This window comes from Aythya fuligula, chromosome 12 (genome assembly GCF_009819795.1).
Source record: "Aythya fuligula isolate bAytFul2 chromosome 12, bAytFul2.pri, whole genome shotgun sequence".
NCBI classification, from domain to species: domain Eukaryota; kingdom Metazoa; phylum Chordata; class Aves; order Anseriformes; family Anatidae; genus Aythya; species Aythya fuligula.
In genome coordinates, this window is record NC_045570.1 from 6,624,110 (window position 1) to 6,643,644 (window position 19,535).

Genomic DNA, 19,535 nt, shown 5'->3' on the forward strand with positions numbered 1-19,535 from the left:
AAAAAATCTTGGCTGGTGCCGTCATTTGTACATTAGGAATTCTGCGTAACTAGAAGAGGCTGGTGCGATGATTTTAATATGCTTAAGGTTTATAAAAGTGCAACTTTATGATTAAAGGGATGGAAGATTTTAATTTTATTTATTCATTCAAAAGGCAAAACGTAGCAACTACAAAGATGTAGGGAAAATATCCCCTGAGAAATTCAGAGAAGAGGTGAAACCTTGTTTCGAAAAGAGTGAAAGACATTTTAAATGACTTAAAATAAAAGTTAACGTCTAATGAAGCCATCGCGTAAAAAGTGAAACTCCGATGCTCAATTAGGGCTTATATTTTTCTCACAGATAAGATCTGAGCGAACTCTTTAAAAGTCAACATTATCTGTCATAACAGCAGTCCTACCTCTCCCATCGCAAACAAACCACACAAAAAGGAGGGAAAGATGAAACAAGGGATACAGGCAGTGTGAATGGAGCCTAAATCTTTTAATTAACACCCTCTGAAAAGCACACTCTTTTTTCACCAAACTAATAAAAAGTGTGAGTGTGGGGTCTTTGTTGTTGTTCAAGCCTTGCCTGCGCTCTAAGGAACTGAGAAAAGGCTAATCAGGGTTATTTAAAGCCACTTTCTACTTGCCAGGCTCCAATATCTCATTAATTCACTCTTACTTGGCATCATTGTCTGATAGTGTTTGAAAATCACCAAAGAAACAAGGATTTCCCCTAATCCTGTCCATCAGAGGTAACTCTCTGGAAGACGATACCACGCCGCAGCGCGCGGGACGTGCAAAAGAAGTGTGTGCTGGGGAAACATCCCCTTTGCATCGGGAACTGTATCACTCTGCGGCTCAGCACACACCTGACACGTCTGACGAGAGCGTGCCTGTTTGGGGCTGAACTTTACAAAAAAAGGAACACATTAAGATGATAGTTTAAAGGAATTATCATGAGTACCTAGTCTTTGCTTGAAGCTATTGGCTGGCTTCTTTAATCATACTGGCGAGGGCTTGACACACATTAAATTAGTAGTTGTCTGGGTGTGTATTTAAGTTATGAAAAAGAAAGGAGATTTTGATCATAGTCATAACCCTGAGAAGCTATTTCTTTGATTACCTTGTTGTCACAAACTACAGGATTTGGTTAAAGATGACGACTGTCAATCTAGGATTTTAGTTTTGATTTTTAATGGAACAGCACTCGCTCTGGGGGCTGGAAAGAAATCCAGATCACAGCAGCAAGCATGTCGTCAGCTCAGGAATGATCTTTGTCTTGTCCAAAGTCACCTGAACTGAAGTCCAGTTCCCTTTCCAAGAAGCTTCTCTTATTATTATAAGCCAGCTCTTTATTGCTCACCCACATTAAAAACAAACAAACAAACAAAAACCAACAAAACCTGACCACACACAGCTATATCCAAACTAGATTTTAAAGCATCACAGTACAGAGCTGCGTGCTGTCTCCCCAGAGGTTTCAGTCAGCAGCCTTTGGATGACCAGGCCTAGCTGGCCTTCATGGGACCAAACTCTTCATAGAGCTGTTCTTTAGTAGCCCCAATTTCCTTTTATTTGCTGTAAAAGGCACAAAGTAAGATTTCCTTACAAGAGGAGTGCAGTGAAGCAGCCAAGGAGCAGCCAAGAACCACGGCTGGAAGTCTAGTTTCATACCCATCTTCAAAATGCAATGTTTTTAGCCCAGCTTTTTGTCCCATGATATCTTATTTAGGTTTGTCATGTAGCTTCTTATTTTTTGATTAGGTACAAAGTGATGCGAAGTTCAAAATCAAAGAGCTCAAAAGATGTAAGACTGCCACTGTGGAGCTGTATCCCAGAACATCCGATTGCCACGGTCATGCCCATCTTTTGGGAATGCCGATAAAAGATGCTAATTGGGAAAGATTCAGAGGTTTCATCACACAGACTGCCTTCAAACTTTTCAGAGGAAAGGCAAATCTTCAGCCCACAGACTGCCTTTATAGTCTTCCAAAACCCTCTTCATCAGTGGTTTTTACGGTGAGCCAAAAATTGAGGAAGAGTAACTGCTGTACCCTGACTGCAAACACAGGTGGAGCACGGCAGCAGCACTGTGAGTTACCCCAGCTTCCAACATCCCAGCTCAGGTGCTGTTAGCACTGGGTTCATCGCTAGCCTTAAGGCTCTGTCCACCATTAATCATTTGTTCATTGTTTATGGCTCATGGAAACCACCTGTGAAATGGGCTGGTGTTCCTCCTACCGTTCTTGTTTCCTATCTCAGAAGAAGAACATTTACCTTTGACTTAAATTTCTTTGGTTATTGCAAATTTTGTTCCGTGCTGCTGGCAGCCAAAACTTCCAGAGCTAGTGGCAGGCACAGAAAACAACGACTTCAGCAGCAACTGACCGCCACCACGATGCAATGGCATTGGTTAATGCCACCACCACAGTGCTCTGATACCTTTTGACAATCTTTGATATTTCCTCTGTATCACAGAGAAATGTCCCAAACTCAAAACTCTCCATTCAATTTTTCACATTTCTAAGTGCAGTTTCAGTTTTAATCCATATCTTTAGAAAGAGCTTACTTTGTCTCATGCATTTTATATGCCCTTTACTATTAGGCGGAAGGAAAATGTAAGTATTGATTCTGGACTAGGTAAGTTTACTGAATCATGAAGACATAAGCTGAAACTGCAGCATAAAATGTATTCTATAAAACAAAGAAAAATAAGTAGAAAGTGATTGCAGCACAAATTGTTTATGAATCCCTGTAGAGCAGCGTTGTGTAACACACAAGGGAGAGAACCCCTTATGCCCAGCCGTATACAATCTAAATAACACTTTTTTTTTCCCCCACACTTGATAAAATCAACAAACAAGTAGAAAGACTATGCCACAAAATTTATAATAAATTTAATAGGCAAGTCGTTCGTGCCCACAGCATGTGACCCTGAACAACTCCACCAAAAAAAGGAGTGGTTTAAACTTTAAGTACTGGGAATATTTTGATAAAGCTTAAGGCTAATATCTTCATTAAAAGGCCTGTTAGCATTTACATCATATGTGAGGAACGCAGACTCTAGAATAAGGTCTCATATTGCAAAATCTGCCCTATTTTCAAACCTCTGTATTAGCTAACTCCGAAGATATTTCAGAAGTTGAACGGATTAGCTTTTTGTGTGTTTGAGGCATAATAAAAATAGATACATCAATTCCCAATATAAAATGAGAATCCAGTCAGTAGCCTAATGTTGATAAATGGAGGCTTTCAATTCTGGTGGACACTTCACCTTATTTTATATTACAATGCTACTTTATTGCTATTGCTGTGGCTGTGAAATGTCACTGATTCTTTGGCTAATTAAAAGATGGGCAGCAGATTGCCATTAATGAGATTTGGCTTCCACAAAATAAGGCTCTCTTGGTGTGTGGCTGCGTAAGTCAGCTAAGAGAATCAGACCTCCCCTTAGATGAAGGGAATCTGTACAGATCACATCGAAGTAAATCTAAAAGTAATCCGCTGTATAAAGGAATGAGCTTTTTGCAATTGTATTTGAGTGTATGCAGGGGTCCCCCTTAGGGTTTTGCAGCCTCAAAGATAACACTCACTTGAGCTGGGACCTCTGAAGAAATACATAGCCAGCAGAAAACAAAGACTTAGCTCACAGGTCTGCTCCCAAGTATATGACTACATTAAAAACAAAAACAAAACAAAATGAACACACACAGAACACCCAAAGATATCCTTCTCCATGCTTGAGTTGCACAGTGGTGGAAAACAGACAACAATGTTAAAAACTGCTGCTAAAGAACTCAGACTTGTATCCCCAGTAAGACCTTTACTCTTCTGACTTTTTTTAAGATCAAAAAAGATCAAGAAGGTGAAAGAGCTTGATCTTTTGTGTGGTAATGATCCTATTTTACCAAGTCACAAGCCCATTAAAAAAGTAATATATGAGCCCTTTTAGCAACATATACCTAGAAAGATGGAAATCTACAGGTTCGGACCTGCTGACTTCAGTGAAGCTGCACCTAGCCCACTGCCCCTTGAACCAAGGGGCTGTGACACCTTTTCTATCTGGAGAGACAAACACCGAAGCCTTCTGGAGAGGAAGCCCCAGCCCTCTGCACCAGAGAGCAATCAGGCTGTCCGAATTCACTGGTGACCCATCCCATGTGCCAGGACAGAGCTTTAACCTTAGGCGTTCCTCACTCAAGACTGTTATCCCCAAACCTGTGGTTGCAGAGAAGCCTACCCAAGAAAGGGCTCCTGGTGGGGCTCAAGGTGATGTGAAGGTTCCTATGGCAAAGCTGAAAAAACTCTGGTTGCAATCACACAGAGGTCTGTTAGACAACATACGCCTGCACAAGTTCCCTCTTCAATATATAAGGTCACAATAAGCTCTGGAAGAAATTTTCCCGAGTCATACAGCTGGGATGAATTCATCTTAAGATCTTTGGAGGTTTTTTTTCTGTTCTCAGAGCTCTAAGTAACTCTCAGCAAGGCAAACATACACATCGGATATCAATCCACATGCATCAGGATGTAGACCAGCAGCGGTCTCCACAGGGTTAGAAAAATTTCCTGCATCATCTTGTAATTACATCATTTTCCTTAAAGTAGGATAAACACTTTCTGGATCATCAGATAGTAGCCACTGTTTGAAACAGGACATCTGCCCACACAGGCCATTGGCCTGACCCCAGACGAAAGTTCTTGTTTTCCTCATGTCCTGTATTATTTTATATAGTCAATCTACATATGGTATAAAATATACATGATATAGATATATAAAATTCAAATAGAGACCTTAGAACTGATAACCATAAGCTGCCAACCCAAACCTTTCCAGCACCTTCTCAAGGCGCTGACAACAGCCTGAGCTGCAATTAGAGGGATGTGAAAGTTCAAAGCCACGTCACGGCTTCAGCCCACCTTTCTTTCCCCCACTTGTTTGAATTTTCTGCTTTCGGTTTTCTTAGGAAGTGTGCATTTTTAGCGGTTAGCTCAGGGGACTCAGGCAAGTTCTGTTCCCAAATCCGTAGATAAGATATTAAAAGAGACCTTTGTCTTACTCTCCTCATACATAAAAGAAAATAAGAATTTATGTCGCCGAGTTGAGAAATGATGGATCTTTTGAGCTACTTTTACACCCATTGGTTCCACTTCTGCTATTTTTTTTAGCAGTTTAAAAATAAACAGTAAACTACAGAAACAGAATATATTCAGAGAAGCATTTTAATTAAAGGCGCTTCGGTGTCCAGGCTCAGGATACTGAAATTCCTCAGAGACTGCTGATTTGATATACAGCATACATATATGACAGACAGAAGGATCAATAAATACACGCTTTTTTCCTACCACACAAGCCTTTTGTTTCCTCTCGCCCAGTGCACATAGGGGACTCTCTCCATCAGAACAGCTCATCTCCAAGTGACACTGGCATGAAAAGCAAAGCTTTCTCTTGCCTGCCTTTACGACTCGTCCATCACTGGTTAGCATTTCCAAGTTTTAATTTAGGAGTGCAAAAGGAAATACTAGCCACTAAGGATCTGGTTTTAATTTGAGAAATCTTCCAATTAATAGGAAAGCTTAATTAAAACATCAGTTAAGTGTCCATAATATTGGCTTAATGGTGAGAATCTGCAGAAGTGCTCAAGGAGATTTTTTTCTACGTGTAAAATTAACATTAGTGACTTTCAAAGGTCTTAAGTAGCCGTTATTTGGAGAACAGTTACAAAAATTAAAGCCAGACAGCAATTATGACAGTTTTAGAAGTGCTGGACAGCTCAGCCTTGTTGGAAACGCACTGTTATCCAAAGTAAATTCTTCATTTATTTACACAAATCTTTGATACGTATTCAAAAAAAATCCTTGATTTCCTCACAAACGTCTAACCTTTGGCCACTCTTTAGTGAAGCTGCATTTTCTACAGTGTGCTCTTGGAGAACAAAGTACAGCAGCAACTGGCAAAGTTTTTGAAAATACTACTGGGGGGAGGCTCAAGGAGCCAAAATCATTATTTTTGTATGGAGTGTTTCATACCAAACACAAACACTGGGGGGTCTTGACTGAACTCCTTTGCCCTCCTGCCGTTTATGCCTATGATATTGGGCAATTATACAGCTTTGGCTGAAACCGTATGCTGGATCGGAAATTTCTCACTTATTGGGGGGTTTGGACTGTACTCGTCAACAAAAATGGGACCATTTAGTAATCCTAGTTAATTTAAGGGGCAAATCATCTCGCTCTGCTCCTCAGATCTAGCCTGTTCCTGAGTTTTCCCATCTTTAAACAGGATACACGTTGCCCTATGCGGTTTGAAACTTAAAGGAAACCCGAGTCCCAAATTAATGTAAAACTACACCACAAATAAGAGTTCGATGGCTGAATAAGTCTGCGGGAGTTGCAATTAATGAGACTTGGCAGTGGCTTTTGCCAGCGTGCTTGTGCTACCGCTGAAGCGCACACACAGACACAACACAGAGCCTTACACGTTGCAGGGGAACTATAAAGGACATGTTCCATTAATCAAACCACTTTGCTTTTGCCCAATACTTATTCCAAACACATTTGCATGTTAGAAGGATTCCCAGTGATGAAAGCGTTTTGTGTAATCTTCCTTAAGACAGCTTTTAGGGAAAGTTTGGGGTTAACCCTTTTTCTCTCTTCACTTTTAGAGCGGAGCTTCTCACGTGAAATTTCTTGATTTCTCAAAAAATTTCCCTACTATTTCCACTCCTCACTACAGTTTGTTGTAATACGCACATACACCTCTACATGTATTATGCATGCATCTCATATATCACTATTGACCTCAGATGTAACCAAAAGTTTCCTCAAAGTCTGCACTAAATCCTCATTTAGTGGCATTTGCTTGGTCTAGCAGTCTGGCAAAGGATCTTGAGCCTGTGGGTGATGGTGTAGAAGACTCTCATATGTTAAGAATTATACGAATTCTGCTAAGAAAAGCCACCTGAGGCAAAGAGGGTTAGCACCCTCTGCTAACACACCTCCAGCACAGGGCAGGGATGTCCCCAACAAGCCAACCAAGTGCGAGGAGCTCCAGGGAGGAATTCTGCCAGCAACCACCTCCGTGGCCTGCTGCAGGCTGCCCGTGCTGCCCACAGCCCCCACAGGCCAGCCCCGCAGTGCCGACAGCCATGGGGTGAGTGGGCTGTCACCTCCACACAGAGGCATGCATCCTATTTCACTTCTCTCCTCATCTTCCCAGACATCCAGACGTGTATTTCCTGCAGAGCATCCAGGTTACAAATTCTTTTTTTTTTTTTTTTTGGAGGACTGCCGGCCCATTCATCCCTCTGCTGCTGTGCTGGTCAGCAAACTTTGCACGTCAGGTCAGGAGGTGCCTGAAAGGGCTGTGGCAGGGGGAATGTCACCACACTGATGCTGCTGTCCCCCTGCCTCCTACAGCGCTGATTAATTAGCACAGCGGCAGTGCCAGGCCCTTTCTGCCAAGCAGCGGTCGGGCGACACGCTGACAAATGTCCCGGAACCAAACGTGTACTTTTCAAAAACACAAATTAAAAGATGCAGATTAGCTTAGGGTGTCAGCAGCAGCATAATTGCTGTTTTAGGAGGAGGGCCAGCAAGACCGCAAATAACTACCTGTTTTCTCATTGTTCTCTTTTAATAAGAGTCAACTTGGCAATTAAACTACTCCCTAAAAACACACATTGAAATGATTCTCCCCTGGCTAGTAGGTCCGAGCGCTGGCTCCGTGCCCTGCTGAAGGAACAGTTACTAGTCTACAAGCAAGATGTTTCAATACCTACAGAGATGGACTTCAAAGGCTGCCATGGCCATCAGCTTTGAGCATCTCTTCAGAAGGAAAGGGCAGGCTCTCAAGAGCAGACCAAATTGGTCCTCTGCAGCTATAACTTTCATTGATAATTTCTGTCCAAGCGTGAGAAACAACACTCCTTGTTATTTTCCCTTTTCTTAGTTATGGAATGGTTCAGCAAAAGAGGAGCTACATCAGATTATAAAACAGCAATGTTTTATAATGGGTAAATTGTTCTGCCTGCACCAATGGCATCAGGATTGTCTGAAATACTTTGGCAGCATTAGGCCATTGCCTTCCAGGGGTTCTGCTAGTTTCAAACATCGTACCAGAAACACAAACCATCTCTTCCATGAGTAGAAACCAGAGTAGCATTACTCCAGCTTTATGAAGACAAAAATAAAATGGAGATGACTCAACTTTTTTTGTGGCATGTTTCATTGTGTGAAGTACGTCTCCTTTCTCGTTCTGCTGAGTAAACGTGCTGTAGATGTCCAAAACTCTTTGAGAGATGGAAGCACAGACACTTGTTGTTTCAGCCTTTTCACTACCCAACATCAAGTTGTCGGGTGTATAAATGCAACAAAATACAAACTATGTTGCAGTCCTCCACATTTTATGTAGCTCCACGTGAATTTACACAGTATTCATGTAGCCAGTGTGCAAGTAGAGCAAATATTTACAGTATTCAAGTCACCATCTACAAATGGTTTGTAAATATTTTACCTTTTAAAACCCACAGATTTTGTTGGCAGTTTTCACTTGCTCTGCCAATACGCGTATTTATTTTTAAGTTGGTGGATAGATGCAGAATAAGATCCCAACACAGGGGTCTGCCACTCTGAACAGCAGTCAGAAGCCGACAGCTAATGAATACCACAAAACACAGGGCTGAGAACAGAACCCAGTTTGCAGTCCCAGAGCTACACTGAGACAGAGAAACTCGGGTAAAAGGGGCAATTGGCTTTTAAACTATTTCACTCAACAACAACTTCTGCTATGGTAGAACTATATTAAAACTGCAAGAGGAAGAAAAATAAAGGTCTTAGTCCACAGAACTGGGTTAGGACAGTCTGGATGTTTCACAAACTATAACCTGACCCTTCTAGCCAAGGGGAATCTCTTCTAATCAATGGCTGATGAGAAAGGGCTGGGAATACCTTCTCTGTTGCTGCCCTGCTTGATCTTCTGACATAGACCTGGAACTTCTTAATGTTGCCAGTGAGAAAGTGTATTGTGTATATACCATCTGCTGAAGCTTTGTAACACCCTGAAGTGTCCAGAACAGGAGTATTCTTGTTCTTAAGGACTAAATTACTTAGTTTCCATGCATTTCCCCTTGGTTATTAGGATGTTCTGCTTCCCTCCTGTGTGTGAAGGCAGACTGCCTGGCTACTGGCACTCGAGAGGAATGACAATCATCGAGCAGCTTGTGCTGCAGCCTCCCCATCCCTGCACTCACAGAGCACCCACTGAGCTCACAGAGCTCCCAGGGGACAAAAGCACACACCAAACACTTCATGAAGCACCAAGCACCACAACACTTGATTGGGGACCTCAACTAACTTCACTGATTTCAGTGCAATGAAACCTAGGTGGCTTCCAGCATGCCCAGTCCAGCAGCACAGAGGCGCTATTGCTGATTTTGCCACCCCCTGCACACGACGGGGCAATGCACAGAGCATTTTAACAATAAATAAATCAGGCAGCACACAGCTTACAAGCATGTAGCACTGCTGCCTACCTAAATGTCTTGGTGGTGTGCTTTAAGAGTATTCATGTTATCACCTGATCTTCCCTACTTACCATAATAATTAATGTACAAGCAGTGCTCAGAGGGACCAGCTCCAAGGCCACAGAGGGGAAGAAGAAAGAGCACATTTCAAGAGGATTCCTTTTTTTCAAATAAATAAAGAGGTACTTGGAAACCATATCAAATATCTAAAGCTGAATTTAATAACCACTTTTTACAGAGCTTTTTTGTTTTCTGTTGAATTATGCAATATTATCTGAAAAAGTAGCATCTATAATTAACTGACAACAGGACTGGAATTAAGTAGGAGGGAATGGTGATAAAAAGCATGCTCTTTATCACCCAAGTTTACCGAATTTGTACTTAAATTGAGGCTTGGGGGAAGAACACAGTAGCAAAAAATTACCAATCCAACTTCTAAATGGGTGTAACGCTGTTTTTTTCTTCCCTGCTAGTCTAAAGTACAGCAGAGATTTCATTCATATCTACAAGAGCCAGCTCTCACAGAGCAAAAATGGCACAAATAGTTTAGTAAAATAGTGCTGAATGTGCTTTTCCCTGTTGCCTGCAGTTGTCCTAAGCTAACTCCCCTGCAGTGCCCCTGGGGAGGCAGGGCATTGCTCTGTGGGACCAGCTCAGTGCTGGCTGACCACCCCTCACCTCTGACCTTCCTCCTCCTCCTCCTCCCACCAGCAAACCCTCCAGGCACCAGCCTGGTCTCTGCCAGCATACCCCAATGCCCCAGCTCTGAGACCACGGGTGCACCCGCAGCCCGCTTCTTCACGGACACAGGGAACCCCAACAGGTCAGCGATTCACCTCCCTGACATCAGTCGTGAATTCCTTCTGAGAGGACACCAGCCCTGAAAAACACCTCGTGGATGAACATCTCCATCACAATGACGACTCTGTCCCTGCTGAGCCCTTTCCTTCCTGAAGCTCTGCTGTTATAAGAAAGCACCCCCTTTGAAGATCAGACAGTCCGAATAAATTACCGTGTTTAAGGGAATCAACACTTAACTCGATCCTGCAGAATTATTTACCATAGACCAGATTCAAGAGAAAAAGGACAGGGAAATTTTTTTTTTTTATTTTTTAAGCAAGAGGAAAGCGTAGGAAGTGGGAAACATTTACTGAACATTGCCGTGGAGTCTCAGCCTTCCTTCTCCTCCAGCTGTGGCAGTGCCTCTTGCCTTGTCCTGTACCCCTGGGGCCAGGGCCCAGCCGCCCCTCCAAGTTACCTGGCACTACCCTGCAAGCGTGAAGGTGACACGTCACTCCCTGAGCCTTTTCTAGTGATTAGCGGTACAGGTTGCCATAAAAAGCAGACAGCTCCTGGTACAGCCAGCTAATTATATGGTTGCTACAAAATAACGGAAACCCAGAGTAATTATGCTGTTGTAGGCATTACTGCTAACATGCTAACTCTTATCTCAGCAGCGCTGCAGATAATTAGCTCGTGTCACCACACCCGTATTTTACTCCATGTGCAGTTTTGCACCTCAAAAAAGGTAGAAGAGTTCCGTGATTAATAACTGCTCCAGAAAGTTTATAAAAGACCCAACTGCTCGAGAGACAAAGGAGCACAGAAGCTTCAGCTGGCCGAGAGATCAAGTACCAGCAACAAATGCACTCTGTGATGGAAAACCTGATTAAAATTTCTCAAAGAAATCATTATGGGTGAGAAACTAATTGAAAGACCTCCCTCCTGCCAGAGCTTTGCTAGAAAGAGAAGACTTCAAAGGCGTAGAGGGAGAGCTAATGTTTTCACACTTAAAACCGAAAAAAGGCAATCCTCATGTTTGTGTTTGTTCAGTACACACTTCTCAAATGTTGCCCCCTCACGCTCTAAATCTGCTGGGCTGAAGATCTAAACCTTGAATATACAATGCACTTTAGCTAGGGTGGATGGTGCTATTCTTCCATGCTGTGTGCCTGTCTATTCATGTGCTTTTCTTCTTTATTCTTCAGACTGATATATAGTAAACAATATGGTTAGCCACTTAAAATTCTCGAGGTTATTAAAATGTGAGCAGCGTTTTTTTCTTCTCTCCTGGATTTCATCTGGAACCACTACCTAATTAATATCCAGAACCCAGCAGGAATCTGAATAATAATAAAAATAAAAAAACTTTTGTTGTTCCTTGAATAAATCTGTGTAATTTAAACCATAATCATGGGGATTTCATCAAAAGTAACTCGGGTCTTCCAAATCCCACATCATCGTTACAAACAACTTTGTAGTGCGTTTTCCAAGGCAAGATATCTCTGCGCTTTCATATTTTAAAGGCAACATTTCTAACGATGGCAAGAACGCATTTTCGATGTGAGCAGTAGGATCCGGACGGTTTGAATCCCATGTACTTCCCTGTATCTTCCACCAACGCGTACACCGTACTGTAAGGGATCAGTTCATACAAATCCTTCCCTCTCTCAAAGACACATTGTCTTATCAGGCGAGCGCTAAGGTGCAGTTGGAGTATAATGCAAGTCCATTTCTCACAAGCTTAGAGCTTAAGCACTTTGTTATTGGTTATTAGGGCTGGACTCCTAGAGATAAACCTACAACTACTGTACACCAGTGAAGGGCAAATAAGCAAAATCCCTGACAGAAGTCTGTTGTAAAATGATGAATAAGCCTCCTAAATTGCCATAAGGCGCTAGTCACAATGGAATTGTATTTGTCAGACATGCATTGTAACCCTAAGGTTATCATAGTGGGCCAGCAGATACAGGAGGAGTGCTTAACACTATCACCCCCTAATCATATCTCCTACAGGCTAAAAACTCTGCAGGGAGCATTACCACTTAAAGAGGTGGTAGTGTTTCTATGGCCTGAATGTAGACAGCTTTGGGTAGAAAGAAAAAACCTATAGAAAAGGCTGACAGATATATTCACCCAGGCCGCTCACCAGTATATCCAGAATTGAGATATAAAAAAGTCCTCGCAAATCATATCCCCAAGGCTGGGGTTCTAAATAATAAAATACTGTAGATTACTACTTTATTAGTTTTTAAAAAGCTTATGAAAAATTATCTTTTGCCTGTGGGAAGACATTTTATCAGAAATTATAGCAACTCCAACAGTTTTAAGATATCAAATTCAGAAACTAAGCAGCTGTAGGAAATAGATGAGGTTATATCCTATTCCAGCAAATTAAATTCTCAACTTCTAGCACCCCTATAAGTTATTTCATTGTATTTATCTTAAGCTTGACTAACACTGATGTACAGTGCAAGCTATGACAAGCTAGTATTATAAATCCTTTATATCACTAGAAGTGGTAAGGAACACAACAGAAGCCTTCTTCCTCACTGAAACATACCAACTCAAGGGAACGTTTGCACTTGTAACCTTCCGTCTGGAGCTGATGCACATCATGGGACATAGACAAGTGAGCAAAAGCAGTTCCAGAGCAGGTTAAGGCCTGGTGATTGGGACACTCCTGCGAGAAACACTTTGGTCTTTGCAGGATCTGGAGCAAGGAGTTAAGCTCGGGTTTCCCTGCGGCCCAGCTGACTGCTCTGGTCACTGGGCTGTCATCATCCTTGCTTGCTTTATTCCCCTCCCCGCTCTCTATGGGCTATTGAACATTTAATTATTTATACCAAGTGGAACAACTCCAACAGGAGAGATTGAGAGACACCGCATGCACCTGCTCTTTCATTCATTTCCGCATCAGAATAAAAATTTCCAAACCTTGACTCTTTTAGGACAAAGAATCATTTTCTCGATAGTCACACACATTATGTGACAGAAGAGAAAAGAAAATGGTCACAGCATTTGTAATGTTACATTTCATTTTTTTTCCATAGTTGTTTGTAATCGTATGTAATCACATATATTCAATATAGCAAGTTTTGGGAAAAAGAATTAATTCTGATCGTTCTAGCACCAGTTAAGGAGTCCTTACCCTTAAGGACTGAGCACAAGGCAGTTCTTATTCTCATTTCAAGCACTTATCAGCCCACTAGTAGCATGCTGTTTTTTAAATATCAGACACAGTTTTTAAGTATAGCAAAAATAGCAAAACAAATGCTTTCAGTGAAATCTATTTAAAAGAATCCACAAATAGAAGGGGCAGTTTTAAAACACAACACTGTAAGATAATAACTAGCAACAAGTTAGAGCTACGCGTTACAATTCCTCTGCTGTCTTTGTGATGATTTCGAGAGCCTTTTGATTTCGTTGCTGTTTAGGCAAAAGAAAAGTAAGTATCAACTGCTCTGTAGTGATACAGCAACAGAGCCTACGTACTGGTTTCACTGATCTAAGAAGATCTAATTAGAAGCCCAATTTCTGGGCATTTTCCAAGTGCTTTCTTTAGTCTACATTAGAGTCATTCATATGAACTGCTTTATATTATTTGCTCTTCAGATTATTATTTTTTTTTACCACTCATCTAAAAAAAAAAAAAAAAATCAGCTTCCTTCACCCAAAATACAGAACAAGTAACCAACTACTTTGAAGTACTTCCAACTCTGTTCTAAGAGGAAAAGTTGGGTTTCAATATTTGTGAGATTAAAAAACCACAAAAAATGATGTAGTTTTACTAATCTGTACTAATTTGTACTGAATGACAAATTCAGATGCTGCAAGAAACCACAAGGGAGTAAACTCCTTGGACTCAGCAGGAAGGACATTCTCCTACAACCACAAAGGACAGACAGACAGAGCTCCCTTTCAGGTGCTGGCCTCTCTGTTCTGACGAGGAAGATAAAATTTTACTACCTCCTGTATGCCCGTATAGCCATGCACTAACATATACACAAAGCACATCACTTCATCTAAAATCACTGGTGGGCCCCATTTATAAACGTGCTCATCCTCTGACTCCAAGTCAATACCCATTGCTCTTTGCTCCTGGTACTCGGCTGAAGCTCCCAGTGGTTCCCTAGGGCAGACCCTGCTCAGCTTCCCTGCACCAAGAGCCCACAATTTGGATCATGTGGGGTTTGGTTTTGTTTTTAAGAAGGTGCCTACTATTTTTCTCCTGCTAGGCACCTCTGTTTCCATATCCCACATTTCATTGGCTCTGCTGCAATTTAATATGATGGAGATTTACACCCCTGGAGTCCATGGCAATGCTTTTCAGGAAAGAGAGTCAGCCTTTTGGCTTCTCAAGCCAAGAACTCAATTTCATTGATTGTTTGATTTATGGTGCAAAACCACTTATTGCAATTTACACAGTCACTGCTCTCACTCTTTCTTGGTCTTGAGAACCATTGTTTAAGTAACAGCAACAGTGCTTTTCCTGCCATGGAAAATAAATATATTGCTGTTTCCCATTTAAAAGTAAATACTAAGGCTACCAGGAGCAAAAAGATAAGGCAAAGAAAGCAAAACTGTGCATCAGAAACAGTCCTACCAAGGAATACTAGTGAGCATCCAACCAAAGTTTTTATACCTTTAATTTTCAGCCTTACATAAGCTGAGACAAAGTACTTTCTATAATGTTGCAATCCCACACGTATAGGATACGCAGACATTTAACGTGATATCCAGCTTGAACCCCACCAAAAAGAGTACTTTTGAATTAGTGTCTGCGATATACTTGCCCTCCAGTGAAGTTGCATTTGAAGAGCAGCCAGTTTAAGCAGCTAAATCCTCACTCAGGTGGCAGGCAAGTGGGTAAAAGCTCTCCATGTGGAAAAGGTGGGAAAGACTTCTTACAAGGTGTGGTGTGCTGCTAGTATTGCAACGCCATTCTAGAGGGACTAAGGATGGGATTGCAAGAGGTAAGGTATTATTGGTGAGGAAGTGATCAGGAAAGAACTAAACTTTCCTGTGCGATTAAAAAAAATACAAGAATGTGACATCTCCGAGAGGCTACAGCTGAGGAATACCCATCCTGAGGTATTCAGTTACATCAGAGTAGCTTCTTCTGCTTTGCAGATGCACGAGTAGCCTTTGAGGCTCTAACCTCTGGGATCAGTAGTGGCAGATTGCATTTTCTTTTCTGCTCAACCCTGAGCTTCCAGAAAACTTCCTCCCAGTGCCTCTGATCCCTCCACCAGCACTTCACCCCAGCATACATACACACAAGTCACCCAGCCCCCCTGAATACCCACAGCAGGTCAACTGCTGCAGGGAGACAGGCTGAAGAACTGCCGCTGATGCCAGTAAAAGCCACACTATAATTGGTGATAATGCTATCTGGTGCAGGACATCAGCTTCCCCACAGCTACAGAGCACTGCAAAGCTATTTGTGGGAACCTGCCTCACCACCAGACATGCATCCTTCTCCTTCAGGAGCACTGCAACCTTCACGCCCCAGCACAAGAGAGGCCAGGTTGGCCAGCACGCAGTCCAGCAATTGATCCCAAACTCTAACGCTGGCAATAGCAGCACTAAAGCATTTCAAATGCAAGTGGAGAATAATTTATTTTATAGGTAAGGAGCAGTAGATGGCACTCTCCGCTCTGCTTAGCGGCGAGCAGGAGCTCAGCAGGGGGCACTCTGTAATTAGAGGTAACTCCTGGTGCAGATCTCAACCCCAGCACCAGCCGCCTACAGCCATTAAAGGTCTTCTGATGCTTTTCCACAAAGAGAAATACTTAGCTCAGCTCTGCAATCATGTGCAGCACCATAATTTCCCATTCCTGTTCATGTGCTAGGTTCAAATCATTCTGCACGGGGTTACTGGAGAATCCCTGCCCCGTCCCCCAGGGGTGGCTGTGCTTCAGGGCCCTCGGTGCAGTGACCAGCTCTGCTGGCCTGCCCTCAGCGGGTCGTGGGTGGCCACCTATGGAGAAGGAGCATTTTTTCCATATCAGAACTGGATGTTAACTGGAAGAGGATCAAAAGTAGAAGGAAGTGCAAGAAAAAACAATAGGAAATTGGGTGGCTGGGAAGGCTGGAGTGAGCATTACCTCAACCAAATTAAACGGAGAGACAGACTGACCGAGCTGTGGTATCTCTGTTTATTTTGTCTTCTGACATGAAAGCAAACCCCGGAACAGTGATGCACGCTTACTCAACAGATCTGCTTCCTGCACGTTCAGTCCCTCCTGGAGCCAGAGGGACTCTGACTCCTACAGCTCCAACAGACAAGCACACGTGTTATTCACTGATCACATTAAACCACTTTTGCTATGGAAAAATCATTTTCACTGTAAGGCATTACACCACACAAGCGATTTTATGTACCTTTGTGCATTATATACACATACAACCTTCTAAATCCAACAACAGCCTTGACTCACACTGAAAAACCCACCACCACCAGACTTGCACACCAGTACTTCAAAACTACAATTCCTCTGCCTGTTCTCCCACATTTCACTTGATCTCCCCTTGAAAAAACACCACAGTTCAAATCCCACAGTCCTTGGAGAGCACGCTACCCCCTCCAGCTTCCACCAGCACTCATCCCAATGCACACCGTGCCCAGAAGGCGGCTGATGGATGTTGGCAGCCTGGGCTGGGAGCAGCAGCGTAGGGGAGATGGAACGGTGAGGGCTGAGTGGGTCAGGGGCTTCCATTCATCTCAGCTCGGGCATAAATTCACACGTGCTCTCCTGGGTGGGCAGGTCTGAGGGCTTTATAAATCATACCAAGAGTTACTCAGAAATTTTCCTGTGAAACATGTTTCCATGAGAAAACGCCAATTTATCACTAGAAAAAACGTTTTAAGGGTATGTGCATTCATTTAGAAAGAACAGTGAAGAAACCCCAGCTGACCACGAGATTTCCAATAGAAATCTCAGTTGCCCCTTAGCTTGCCTGCCTTGCCCGTCTGCAGCCCACGTGGCCACAGAACTGCTCGCTCCGTAGCAGTCGTGGTCCTGAGCCATCAGGGCTTGGACTGCCCGCATCCATACCAGCACAAGCAGGGTCCCACTGAGTTCACAGGACCTTGCAAAGGCTCAGAACAAGCATCAATCTACCCATGACTGAAATGTTAAGTCCATGGGAGACTTGGGCTGCCTGTTCTCAGGGATCTTTCTGGTCACGGAGAAATATCATATAGCAATGAACAAGAGGAGGTGCGTCAAAGTACCAGGACATTGCTTTTAGGAAGATTAGTGTCAAACTGTCAGAAGAAAAAAAGTCTCATGCTGGTCAGTAGCACCAAGTCCAATTTTTCTAGTATTCACTAGAGAAGTGGCTAGGACAAATCTGTAGGTTTTATTTGCTTGTTTTTATCTCAAATAACAATAGAGAACAACAAAAATAACAAAAAAGGCCAACACTTCCAGTGCCTAAGTACAGGAATTGTTTCTGTTAATTTACTACACTGCAAAATAACACTAAAAAATCATCAGAACACCACAATCATATATTTGGCTGCAGAGTTAGAAGAAGAAATAAAAAAGGAGCCAAGCCAACCCAACACTTCCAATGCCAAATACAGTAGCGAAGTCAAGATCCGAAGTACCCCTCTCCAAGAAGCCCCCTCATGACAAAAGGTTCCCGATACGACACGGTTGCCACACGCTGCCTAGCAATTGCCTCGAGAATGAAATCTGCTCCTGCAGTGACGGTGATCAGAACTGCTCAACTCCTGTGTCTGGAGGAATCATTAGAGGAAAAGAAAAGGCAGCAAGCACAGCTCTGTTGAATTAAATGTTCTAAACAGACCAAAAAATGTACAAGGGCATGACTTCTAAATAAAACAAAACGTCTTTATATAAGTGTTTGATTGCTAAACGAGAAGTCTCCCTTTTTTGTGCACAAAAGCAAATCCAGAGTTACTGTTACTGTCCATTTATGTACTATTTTCTGTACCAGTGTCCTTTCACCTGCTCAGAATAAATCTACCCCCTCATGAGGTAGATCAGTTACTATTATGATAGCTCTAAAACTAAAAACCGTATATTACAAGCTCAACTGTTCCTGCACAGACACCAAAATAAATCCCATGATTTACTGAAGTCACTTTGGTACTGAGAGAGGGTAAATCTGGCTCTGTGTCATTTACAGTAATGTTTTCAGTGGTGACAAAATACACAAAGTTGTCTAAGTTTGAATTAGCGTGAAATTAGGCTAAGTCTGAATTGAGTGAGAATAGTAAGATGAAAGAAAATCTGCATTATGTACTTGCACATATGAGCTGGGGCTTCCTTTTTCCAGCTTGCAAAGGAAATAATCATGAAAACATAATGCAGGATTGAGTTTCTTCTCACCCACACAATGACATTGCTGAAGTCTCAAGTCACACTACAAAATTTGTCATTTATATACTTTTTTGTGTTCTCAAAAAAAACCCAACACGTGTCCTTAACAATTATAGTGAATCCAATCATAATGGATGCACAAGTTAAGAAGTTTATACTAATATCCCGGTAGCATTTTGTTTTTGAAAGTAAGCTGCTGCTATTTTGCACCCATTTAAGGGGTGATACTGGAGCCATTGAGCATCTTTTGATTGATTTCAAGTGATTTTGTACCAAATGCTTAGTAAGTCTTAGTAAAGTCTCTTATGTGCCGTCTTGGTGACTCAGATGGAAAAAAAACAATGAGCTGAATTACAAAGTCCACAAATCAATGTCTACCATCCATTTCTACTTGGCTTTCGTTTTTGAAGCTGACAAACACTTGGTCAACCTTTGCTTTGCATTAAATTGAAAGGAAAGCTCATGGTATCAGAAAGAAAATTCAGACAGGTTCTGACAATAATTTTTCAGGAAGTCTTAGGGGAACTAAACACAGTCTGATGAATAACTGCTCATTTTTAGTTCATTTGTCAGTATCCTGGTATAACTGCATGAAGTAGAACACCACATCTCAGTTTGCCAAGTGGATTACTTGTGCATACATGGACTTCCCACCTCCCACGGAAGTCAGAAAGAAGAGGTAGAGAATAAGAATGCCCTTTTTGTCTCAAAAATCAGGAAACTAAGAAGCAAATATGAATTAGAAAGGGGGCCCTAGAAGTAATGGGCAGATCTGGGAATCTGTGTAAGTGCAGGGCTAGAAGGAACCACTGCAATAAACTGGTCCAACCTCCTTGTGCAAGAGACCGCAAGTCCTGCCTGAAATAATGCCTGCTTGACTTAGTTGT